Source organism: Aedes albopictus, chromosome 1, assembly GCF_035046485.1.
Source record: "Aedes albopictus strain Foshan chromosome 1, AalbF5, whole genome shotgun sequence".
In the NCBI taxonomy this organism is placed as follows: domain Eukaryota; kingdom Metazoa; phylum Arthropoda; class Insecta; order Diptera; family Culicidae; genus Aedes; species Aedes albopictus.
In genome coordinates this window covers 219,623,237-219,634,145 of record NC_085136.1, presented here as the reverse complement: position 1 = coordinate 219,634,145, position 10,909 = coordinate 219,623,237, and the positions used below count along the sequence as shown (strand labels likewise).

At 38.0% G+C, this 10,909-nt stretch overlaps 1 pseudogene; it reads left to right on the top strand.

The window, feature by feature from the left end:
• The first annotated feature begins 4,984 nt into the window (after positions 1-4,984).
• LOC115260127 (uncharacterized) lies at positions 4,985-10,013 on the top strand (annotated as a pseudogene).
• The last annotated feature ends 896 nt before the right edge of the window (positions 10,014-10,909 follow it).

Here is a 10,909-nt window from a genome sequence, read left to right as displayed (position 1 = left end):
CACAGGATCTTTTATGATGCCAACCCATGCTTTGGAGCACATAGGATGCACCATATTTCCTTACATCTTTTTCCACTTGCACACCCCACAATACGGCTTGTGCATACACGGAGTGAGCGTTATTGTTGAAGGCTTCGAGCACGCAATGAAGTCTAGTTATAAGAAAAGATAAAAAGGATATTAGTGATTTTTTCCTGAGCTATCATATTTTTTCACATTGCAAGATTTATAGCCACCGGATTTATGCAGGAGAGAGGAGCCAATTAACTTTTGATGTGCAACCAAAAATTTATTGTTGTTTATGACACCTCTGGAAATGTTTAAAAATTTTATACAAATACCTTCAAGCGCTACTACTAGGTATTCCTCTGGTGGACTACTCGCTATGTCAAACATCTTCTTATTAGTTGAGAGTGATCAAAAATGTTCGAACATCGCCATCTCTGTTAAATATTTATGTGACCCTCTCCACCAACTACTGTCTGGACGTTTGCTCCCTTCGGTAAGGTATCGATTGTGCTCGACGCACCCCAATGGCCGCCGTTTGAGTCATATCTACCTACTATTTTTTTCTGCAACAAAAAACGTAACATTGTTGGCTTTTGCTTAATGACAGCAGTAACGCAAAGCAGAAAATTGGAATCTTACAAATGTGCATTAATTCGTTTGAATGGCAGATAATAACGTCGAGTAAACGCCGCGATGCATGCAACACTCAAACCACTTATTTTCTGTGCAAATTATTTATTTACATTTGTGGCCAAGGTAAGATACTACTCCAACTATTGTTCATGTATTGGCACATCACTTTTAAGCCAACTTTTTGGAAAATTAAGCTTTTACATCATAGAAGCAACTATTAAAATGCATCTCACTAGATTAAAAGTGACTTCCAATCAATAAATCAGAAAATATCGCCATTTGAGAATCAGTAATAAACGAAGGTTAGTTTCGGGTTTTGTAACGAGCTCTTTCTAATAACGTTGTCACATACTCCATCTCTCGGATTTCAACCACTTTTTGAGCAGTGACACACTGAGAAGCCTAATAGGCCTAATATACTGCCGAAGCTGCCGGTAAGCCTTATTGGAGCAATAGTAAAGCGAAAACGCTATTCTTTCAATGTTTTTGAATACCTGGCCCCTTTGGTACGCTTGTCGTTTTTGAATTTTGATTAATTCAGAAATTAAGCAGGAAATGGTACTTGGCTCCCTTCGGTTCTGTTTTGAAACTTTCAGCAACTGCTTTTTTAACTCCAGTGCCCTTTTTCGCCACCTCCGTGCAGATTTTTCCTTTTGTTTCAACTTTTGAGTCCTGGATTTCAAACGGCTTCGCAGATTCATGATTGTAGCTTCACTCTGATGGTTTCGTAGTATTGCTTTACATTCATGGTATAGTCATGGTCCCGCAATTGGAATATTTGACGTTTCGGTGGTATTTTATCATCATTCAAAGATATTTCTGAAGGGCGTTTGCGGTTTATGCCAGTTCCGCGATTCGTGAATGGCCTCACATAGCCTGTTACTCTGGGCGGAGGTAATGGTGCCATAAGCGGGTCAACTGGTTTAGATTATAGATAGTAGAGTAAACATAGATCCGCGGACACCACTGACTAAAATGTTTCAAGCGTGTAAGTAGTAATTTTCAAAAGTACGACGATTGAATATGACGTCATGCGCTCCATTGATGTTGTCCAAATCGTGACGTCATGCTCGTTTGGATACGGATTTTGACAGTTCGTTTGGATACAACGGATTCATCATCACGGATCTATGTTTACTAGAGTGGGTCATCGTTTATATGGAAAAGTGAAAAATTCAATGGTATCCCATCAGATCAAAGCTTTTTTGATACCATTTCAGGACCCAAATAAGTGTGCAAAATTTGAGCACGATCGGTTATGTCTACGTTTTGCGCATCGCGATTGAAGTTTATATGGGGTTTTACATGGGAAAACACACTTTTTTGCATTTCTCTCATAACAAGTACGAATTTTTCTAAAACCGTGTAATCGTTAAAGTGAAAACATAGCCTAGAGTGTCCTGAAAAACTTTGTCGAAGACCGCGAAGTGATCTGATGCTTATAAAAAAAGTTATAGCGTTGACATTGCTTGATGAAACATCATGATTTTGTTGCTATTGTTATTCCTTTACATGTTAAAACATAAACACATGCATGCGGTTCGTTGGTTATAACTATTTTCACAAGCATCGGATCGCTTTGCGGTCTTCAACAAAGTTTTTCAGAACATCCTAGGCTATCAATTTACAGTATCGGTTAAAAAGTTTCAGACAAACTTTTTCAACTTATGACTAAAATGCAAAAAAGTATGTTTTCCCATATAAGATCCCATACAAATTTCAATTGCAATGCGCAAAGTGTAGACGCAACCGATCGTGCTCAAATTTTGTACAGATACTCAGGACCCGAAACGGAACCAAAAAAGCTTTGATCTGAGAAAACGCTTCCGATGACCCACACTAATGTTTACTCTACTATCTATAGTTTAGATTTAGCTATAGTACGTTTTTGGTAACAAAATCTAACAATGCTAAATACGGATTTTAAGTTGATAATCCAGAACTTTTGTTGAATCGCTGTTGTTACTGCTCCTTCTTCCTAATGTAAATACTCTGCCTGGTATAAACGTACCAATAACTTTGTCAAACGATGATGTTGCGGCATAATAATTGGGGTTCTGGTCGCCAATGGTAACATAGTTGCTCTCTCTAGTATGCCTTTAGCGCGCATAACTCCAAATTCATCCAGAAATGGTTGTAGAGAAAGTATCAAACTTGTTGTTGGAACAGATTCGCCACTGATTAAGGCTTTCATCTCGATAGGAAATGCATCACTTTGAGCTTTCCTGAAAAGTGCATTTTTAATGCACTTCCATTCGTCATATTTTATACTTTTTACTAGAGTTTCCTTTCTTTGTAGCCAGGTCACAAATTTCTTGAGTGGAATTAAGTGTCTGACGAATCTTCTCCAGCACGAATAGTCGTTCTTTTATAAACAAATATTCCGGTTAATTATGAAAGGCAACTATTTCTGCAGCAGTTGGTACAGGTGTTGCTTTTGCTGGCCAAATATCTTCTGGCTGTCTTAAAAAATGTGGTCCATCCAGACAAATAGTTTTTTCCTTTAGCTAGTTTCGTCCCTTCATCTGCAGGATTCATATCAGATGGAACCCAACGCCATTGATCTTTCTTGGTTGAATCTAATATTTCTCCTATTCTGTGGCCTACGAACTGATGATATTTTCTTTTTTCTGTATTAATCCAGGCGAGAACGGTTTGTGAATTTGACCACAATGTGGTCACTATGTCATAGTTATTTCTGTATTTTTAATACGTAGTTCTTCTTTTACTTGAGTCTTTAACCGTGTGCCCAATAATGCTCCTTGCAGTTCCAGTCTGGGGACTGAGATTGGCTTAAGGTGAATATATAACGTAGCCACACCTCAAATTTTCAAGAGCACAAATCTGAGGAACCAAAAGACGGATTGCGCTGAAAAGTTGATCGATTGGTGACTCGCTGGTGGTGACAAATCGATCAACTTTTCAGCGCAAACCAACTCTCGGTTCGTCAGATTTGTGCTTTTGAAAATTCGAAGTTTGGCTTCGTTATATATTCACCTTAATTGGGCTTACTCTCGATTTGGCTGCCAGAAGTCTAATACAGCAACCGTTATGTGTTTTGCTCCTCGTGTATACACATGCAGCAAATGCTTCTTCTGAAGCATCCACAAATATGTGTAGCAGAGTTGTAAAAATTGTGAAACACCTTCTGAATGCCAAATTACAAAGATTTTCAGTGTAAAATCTGTCTGCCACCGCTACTGCTTTGTCTTTATCTTCACGCTCACATCGAATCGACCTTTGATTCATTGTCTTGCTTGTTTCGATGGGGCCTCCTGTGCTGCTGTCAGTCAGAATGAACCCGATGCTCCGGAATTCATTCATGATGGTTACTTTGTTGTTTCTTTTTGTTATATTCATCCGCTGTTTTTATTGAATGGACAAACCCGCAAAAAACGGTGTCCATTGCCGGTAGTAAAATTTTCAGCGTCGGATGTGGTTCTAGTGTAACATCATGGCTTCGACGAGTAGCTCCTCCAATCCTTCCAAGTAAAAAAAAACGCACTTTGATAGAAATAGCAGAGTCCTTCATTATTCTGGATGCAAACAAGGCGACGTGCAACATCGAGCCAGACGGAGAGTGCAGCTACCAGCAGACGAGGTAAGATCCGGTAAATTTCATCCGACATTTCCGTAGCAGACACAGCGAGATCGCCAACGCCAACGGTCTTCTGAAAGATTACACGCCACCTGCCAAAAAGCCGCGTAACGCCCCATAGCGATCGATTTACAGTTGTTGATCGAGGCAGTCGTAATGTTGGTCGCATTTCACGGGTTGCCGCTGTCTTATGTCGAGTGGGAGGGCTTCCAGCTCCTCCTCGTACCGATTTGCCTTGCAGTTGGATGTAAGCTGAATCGCGATTCCATCAAGGACCACCTACGAGTCGTGTCGCAGCATGTGAAGCAGACCCTGATTGACGTTATGGCCGGCAAGCTGATATGTTTGAAGGTGGATTCGGCGACCCGACATAATAGGCACATCCTGGGCGTGATGTGCATTATACTCTGGGGGACAAAGTTGTTATCCGAACACTCGGTGAGTACACACACGAAAGTCACATATTGAACTAGAGTATGAGACCATTTGGACAGGAGAAGTTTTTTTTGTGCACTTGCTACCAAAACTCAGTCAACGTCACTTACATTTTTGTATGTAGATACCTTATGTACATCACCGTTTAAAAAAATATGTAAATCCGTGCAAAATTGGCTGAGTTATAGCGGGAAGTGTAGGAAATGGGTATCCCTTTCCAAATTATCTCAGACCTACATCCTCACCACAACAGCGTTTTCACGCAGATTCAATAACTATACCTAATTTCTCAATTTTTCTTAAACAGGTATGGTTGAGGTAAAATCGAGCCAGACCGCGAATAACCTGAAACACAAGATTCTGGGCCTCTTGGCAGAATACGGTGTACCGATCGAGAACATTTTTTTCGGTGACCGTTGACAACGGGGCCAACATGGTCGCAGCGGTCAAAAAGCTGCGTTAAAAACTGAAAATGGCACTATTTGAGAAACTAGAAGAGGATGATATAGCGGAAGATAAAGAAACGGCTAAAAATCTCACCTCAGAACTGGCAACCGAATTTAAAGAGCGGATCAATCTTATGCGATGTGCAGTGCACACGCTTCAGCTGGCGATTTCAGATGTCGTAAATAAATCGGACAAGAACGTCTAGAAGCTACTGGAACTAGCAAGGAAAGTTGAAAACATCAAGTACAAGACGAACTTCGACTATCGCAAGGCTTCGTACCCGCATATTCCCAATAACACGCGCTGGGGGGAATTTTTGATATGGTCGATTCGTTCAAAGTTTAAAACCCGTTTTTTTAGCAGCTTGAAGCACAGTTCCCAGAGCCCATATCTTCTATCTTCTATATATATAAAAATGAGTTTGAAGTCCCTTTGAGGCAACAAAACTCATGAACGGCTGAACCGATCGGGATGACTCTTGCATGGTTTGATTCGTATTCATGGTGGCTGTGTTTATAAGTAAAAAAAAGTTGAAAAAATGCACTGAAAAACTAAGAAAATTGATAAAGTATTGAATTTTCATGACCTGGGAAGAAAATCAACACGATCGAAATGAAACCAATCTAGAGTGCCGTGCTGCAATGACCTTAACAATGGATTAACTACATCGGCTGTTTTCCTACTCTCCGCATCGACCAATGTGGCGCTAGCTTCTATGCGCGAAAAATCGCTAAAAGTAAATCGCAAAAATATTGTATGGCGAATAGCATCTAAAGGCAAATTTATCGAAGTGGAATACATTATTCGAAAATATATTTGGTAGTGGTTGTGCACAATGGTGACTACTATTAAGCCTACCAAATATTTTATCAGTAAAAGCTTTCTATTTCAAGTAATTCAAGTTTAGATGCTTTTCACCATACAAAATAAAATTGATTTACTCCTGCTGATCAACTGTGGGTGTGCGCCAAGCGGGTAGTCCAATGGACCACAACCACAACAACAGTTGTCAAACCACCACAGCTTGGCAAGAGATCGTTGCCGGGACAGCTAGTAAATAATAAAAATGGAATGGTGTTTGTATGTCACGAATAGGCTCGGGAACGGGTCAACAGATCTACATGATTCTTTCACTGTTGTATTCTGCCAGGGCTCCGACGTGTTCATACGAAAAAATAATTAGAAAAAGTGACCGGGAAGGCAAGAAAAACTGGAAAATCTGAAATTCCATTTTGAGGGGCATTTCTTCATGGAACCGGATGTCAAAAAATAGAGTAGGCAGGGAGGACGACGCACTAAGGGGCGTATGGCTAATCTAGCTGGCCATAAGTCATTTTTCAAAGTCACTCGTATTGTGAAAATGCAAAGATGTCCGATTAACAAGATGGCCATGTGAGTGGGTTTTCCATATGAATCATAGGAAACATGTCTTTTTTTGCGATTGTGCTGCCACGCAGGGTAGCAATATAGAACTACGAGGTAAATAGCATTTCACTAAGCATACTGAGATTTTTCTTATAGAAATGCAAATGACATTTGATTTGTTTTGTGTAGGTCGATCTGAATTTCAGGACCCGGACAGCCCAAGAGATTTGTAACGGATTGATGGCAAATTTGGTAGCAGGTATTCCGTTTAAAAAGGGAGTGAAGATTTCAAGGATCTCTCGGATCAATTAACCAATGAAATTTAGGTGATAACATCCGACAATTGAGAATATTCCGACATCAACGTCGAAGTTGATGAATTTTCAACGGTTAAACTTTACCGCACCCACAGCTTCTGGGTATAACTAAAGTGGTTAGGAACCATTTTGCCAGATGCATTACTCAAACCCCGGTCGCAGTTGTGGACATTTTTGGACAAAGTTGTCTATGCTGGGAGTTATTAGAGAAACAGCACATTGTAGAAAACGGAAAACATATTTCATTACCCAAGTTTTCGTTCCAAGTTTTTTTTCAGTAAAACACGCAGAATTGTCATGAATTTATTGAGTTAATTTACAATACATTTCAGCAAAAGAGTAAAAACACCTTCATCAGGGTAAGATGTCCGACGGAATCCTATCTTCAGGTTGATTGAGGTGTCTTTCAGTTTTAGAACCGCAAACGGATCCCTAACTATTTACTCTAATTCGAAGGCACCCAGTTGGGGCTAACCGATGTAAATTCCGATCAGTACCTTCACTTGATTGTTAATCGTGCCCAGCGCATGTTAATCTTGATGCTTCGGACTTCACCTCGATTTGGTCTACGGACATCGATTATTCTTTTTCGACCTACTATCCCGGTGTGATGTACGCTAAAGATTATACATTCAAGTCTCGATTTAAATGATTCCAGCCCATTCCAGTCCATTGGGATTGGCGGCAACTACAATAAATATCTCAGCATCCTAAAAGTATAAAAAGAAGTTTTAATTGTAAATTATTTGTTAGTTCATGCACTCTACAAACGTACCTGTGTACATTTTTCACATCACACGTCTGCATCGAAAGGAAATAACAAACAAGTAACAACGTAGCTACCATGACAATCATGAGAAGCAAAGCACACTTATGCTGCTTTTATGGTTCTATATTCATCCGCAAGCTAAATGATGGCGCTGTGTTCGTGTTTCCAAGAAAATGATGGAGTTGAGGGGGTCTGGAAAATGTGTACTGAATATGGCACATGGATAGTTATGGAATACTTCCCTATGCTCGAATTCCCATCAAACAAATCCATACAAAGTCTGCTTTAGGTCAAAGCTAGGGTAGAGAAATTTTACAGTTTTCGACTAAAGTTTGTCTTTGACCATTTGGTTATGCTTTCAGTTTTTATGACCGCAAAGTCAGTTTCAATAGACAAAACATACCACAAATGTTGCAACGAGGTGATAAAACAATTCATGTTTGCATTTTTTTTAAAGTTATCTTGAAGCTCCCTCAGGTGAAAACAAACAAAGAAACATCTGCAGTTTTTTATTGCTGGCGATTGCTGGGTCGACACTACCTGTAACACAAGCTATCACATCCTACTTGAGATTAATAGAAAATCCAGCTGCGTAAAAGTGCGTACTTTTGAGTAATCGACGTTTTTCTGAATGAGAGCTATTAAAGAAATTGTAATTTCAGGGCCATTGCATACTTTAAGGCGTATTACAGTCTATGGGTCTAGCCATTTGATTCTTTAATATTTAGTTCTATTTTATCAAAACTCATTCTGTTAAGCGTTTCAAGGCCATATTTTGAATCTATTTTGTTTGATTTACCAAAAATAAGTGTCAAATAGTTGAAAAATTGATTAAAATATGATTGTAGAACAGGTTAAAACTTTTAAAAAGGGAAAACACATCTACGAATTTAATTTTTGGCTTAAAAAGTCTTAATTAACTTCTTATTCATGAACATAATTTTGAGATGGAGTTCTTTAATTATAGTTTTTGATACTCGTATACATTTTGCTGAACTGATCGATGAAATCATAGTTATTACGTAAAGTAGGCAATTTCTCTCTCGTTATTAAAGTAATCGTTATAAAAGGTGACACTGATCATACCTTTACCAACGGTCATTGCATACAAGTGAAAGTTACACGTTTCATATTATTAAAACAAGTACTGTTTTACTCAGTACATATTGAAATAACGCAAACATCTATCAATAATATTTCAGTATTTTAAAATAAGAAATGTGTTCAATAAACAATATTCGTTTATGTAAAAAATACCCTGAAAAGTGAAATGCAGCGTCTCTAAATCCGAATTTGTTGTCAAAATTCTTACAGGTAATGTATTTTTGAAGTTATTTGATAAATATATTTCTCTAAACCGTGATTTACACCTAAAAGTAGGCAATCTCATAAGATAGTGAAAGACTTCCTTTAATATGTCGATTATTTAATAGAAAAGGGCATTTGTAGTTGTGTAAACCATGCTAATTGCATTCGAATGTCGTTTATGTAGTCTTCCAATGCTTATTGCGAATTAGATTTGTGAAAATCCCCTGAAAATAATATTGGCCAGCTAGATTGGCCAAACGCCCCTTAGTGCGACGTTTGCCGGGACTGCTAATAATGAAATACAAAAATTAAATACGTTTTCTTTAAGATTTTTTTTTTTTCATATTTACAGATTTGACGGAACTTTGGGACTTTATTGACCAATACCAAATGCAAGCTGAGCACGTCTCGTTGCCGGATTTCTTCATTGCCTGGCTTATGGCCATCAGCCAGGTCGGCAAGGTCAAGAACAATCCGTTTGTTCCGGACCTGTTGGAGGCCTTAAACAGAAGATTGGCATCGCTCCGTGGATCACGAGCTTTCAAAATGGCGCTCTCTCTCGATCCGCATTTCAACTACCGCGGTTCAACTTTCTTCACCCCAGAGGAAAAAGTTGAGATTCAGGTAGAAACTTCTGAACGTTAATTTTAATTTTAATTTTTATGTAGAAAAATAGCCTGTTACAATTGATCATATAGTAATGAAAGAATACTTCGTTAAGATAAAATTTAAAGAGCGGTGTATTTTGAATTTAAGTATAGGGGAACGTCCATAAATTACAGGGTGGCCACAGACTCGGGAAATTCGGGAAATGCGGGAAAAAGTCGGGAATTGGATTTCATCGGGAAAAATGCGGGAATTAATCGGGAATTTTGTTCATGATCGGGAATTTTTTAATTGATGTGTAACGGCTGTAGAATTTAAACCCAAACCTAGATTTAGCACTCAACTCACTTCAAATTCAGATTCTTACACAATTTCACAATTATACCTTACTTCAATCAACCAGGTTGAGGCTTTGAAGGTCACGATGAAATTCTAAAATCCAAACATTTGATGATGACTGTTGCTTTCTGAATCATGGGTGAATTCTTGTTTAATAGAGATCATCCGGATGACATTTTTATATTGTTCGGATGCTCAAGTCAACGAATAAATCTTAAATTTAAGTACACGAAATTTTGCCATAAATAAACGGAATTATTTTTCACACAATACACAGCGTAATTTGCCGAGACACCTGTCTGAATATTATCGAGAAATCACGAAGATTTGCTGGGTGTCTACTGTCAACTGCCTGAAAAAAAAAGCTAGGAAAATTTGGAAATATCAAAGAAATTATTTTAGCTAGAAAATCTTAAAATTGTGTTTTTCAATACATGGTTTTAACGCATTTTCTAGAAATTTAAAATCATATATCTACAGTGCACTTATGTATTTTATTTTATTTTCTTTAATTTACGTAGTAAATACTCACTTTAGCAAAAAAAAATGCACAAATCCTTTTTATGAAAATTTGCGTACAATCATTTCTATTCTTGCATAACTGATTTTGTAATTTGTCGGACTTTGTAGAAGATTTTATAGCTAAAGCCTAGGCAAAAATAGTTTGTTTCTGTTGTAGTTCCTGCTGATATAATTTAAGGATTTATGCCGACCTGGATGAGTTTCGGGCTAGTTTTAGTTCTTAACAAAACTATTTGAACAATTCCTTAAATTGGTAGTAAAGAAATTCCTAAAATTATCGCTTAGGAATTTTTAATATTTCTAGCAAAATTTCTGAATGAGTTCATAGAGAAGCTCCCTGCAACCGCCAAATAGTAAGAATCTGGGATAGCGGCATATTTAATGGTTTTGGAAAAGTTTCTGTAGGCATAAGAATTCAGTCGTTTCGAAAAAGTTTCTGGCATTTTAGCAACTTTTAGTAGAAGCATTGGATGAATCTATAAATGCATTCCTAGAGAATTCCTTTGCAAAAACTGACATAAAACGGAGGCAAAATTGGACGTTTAAACCAGAAGACTGGAT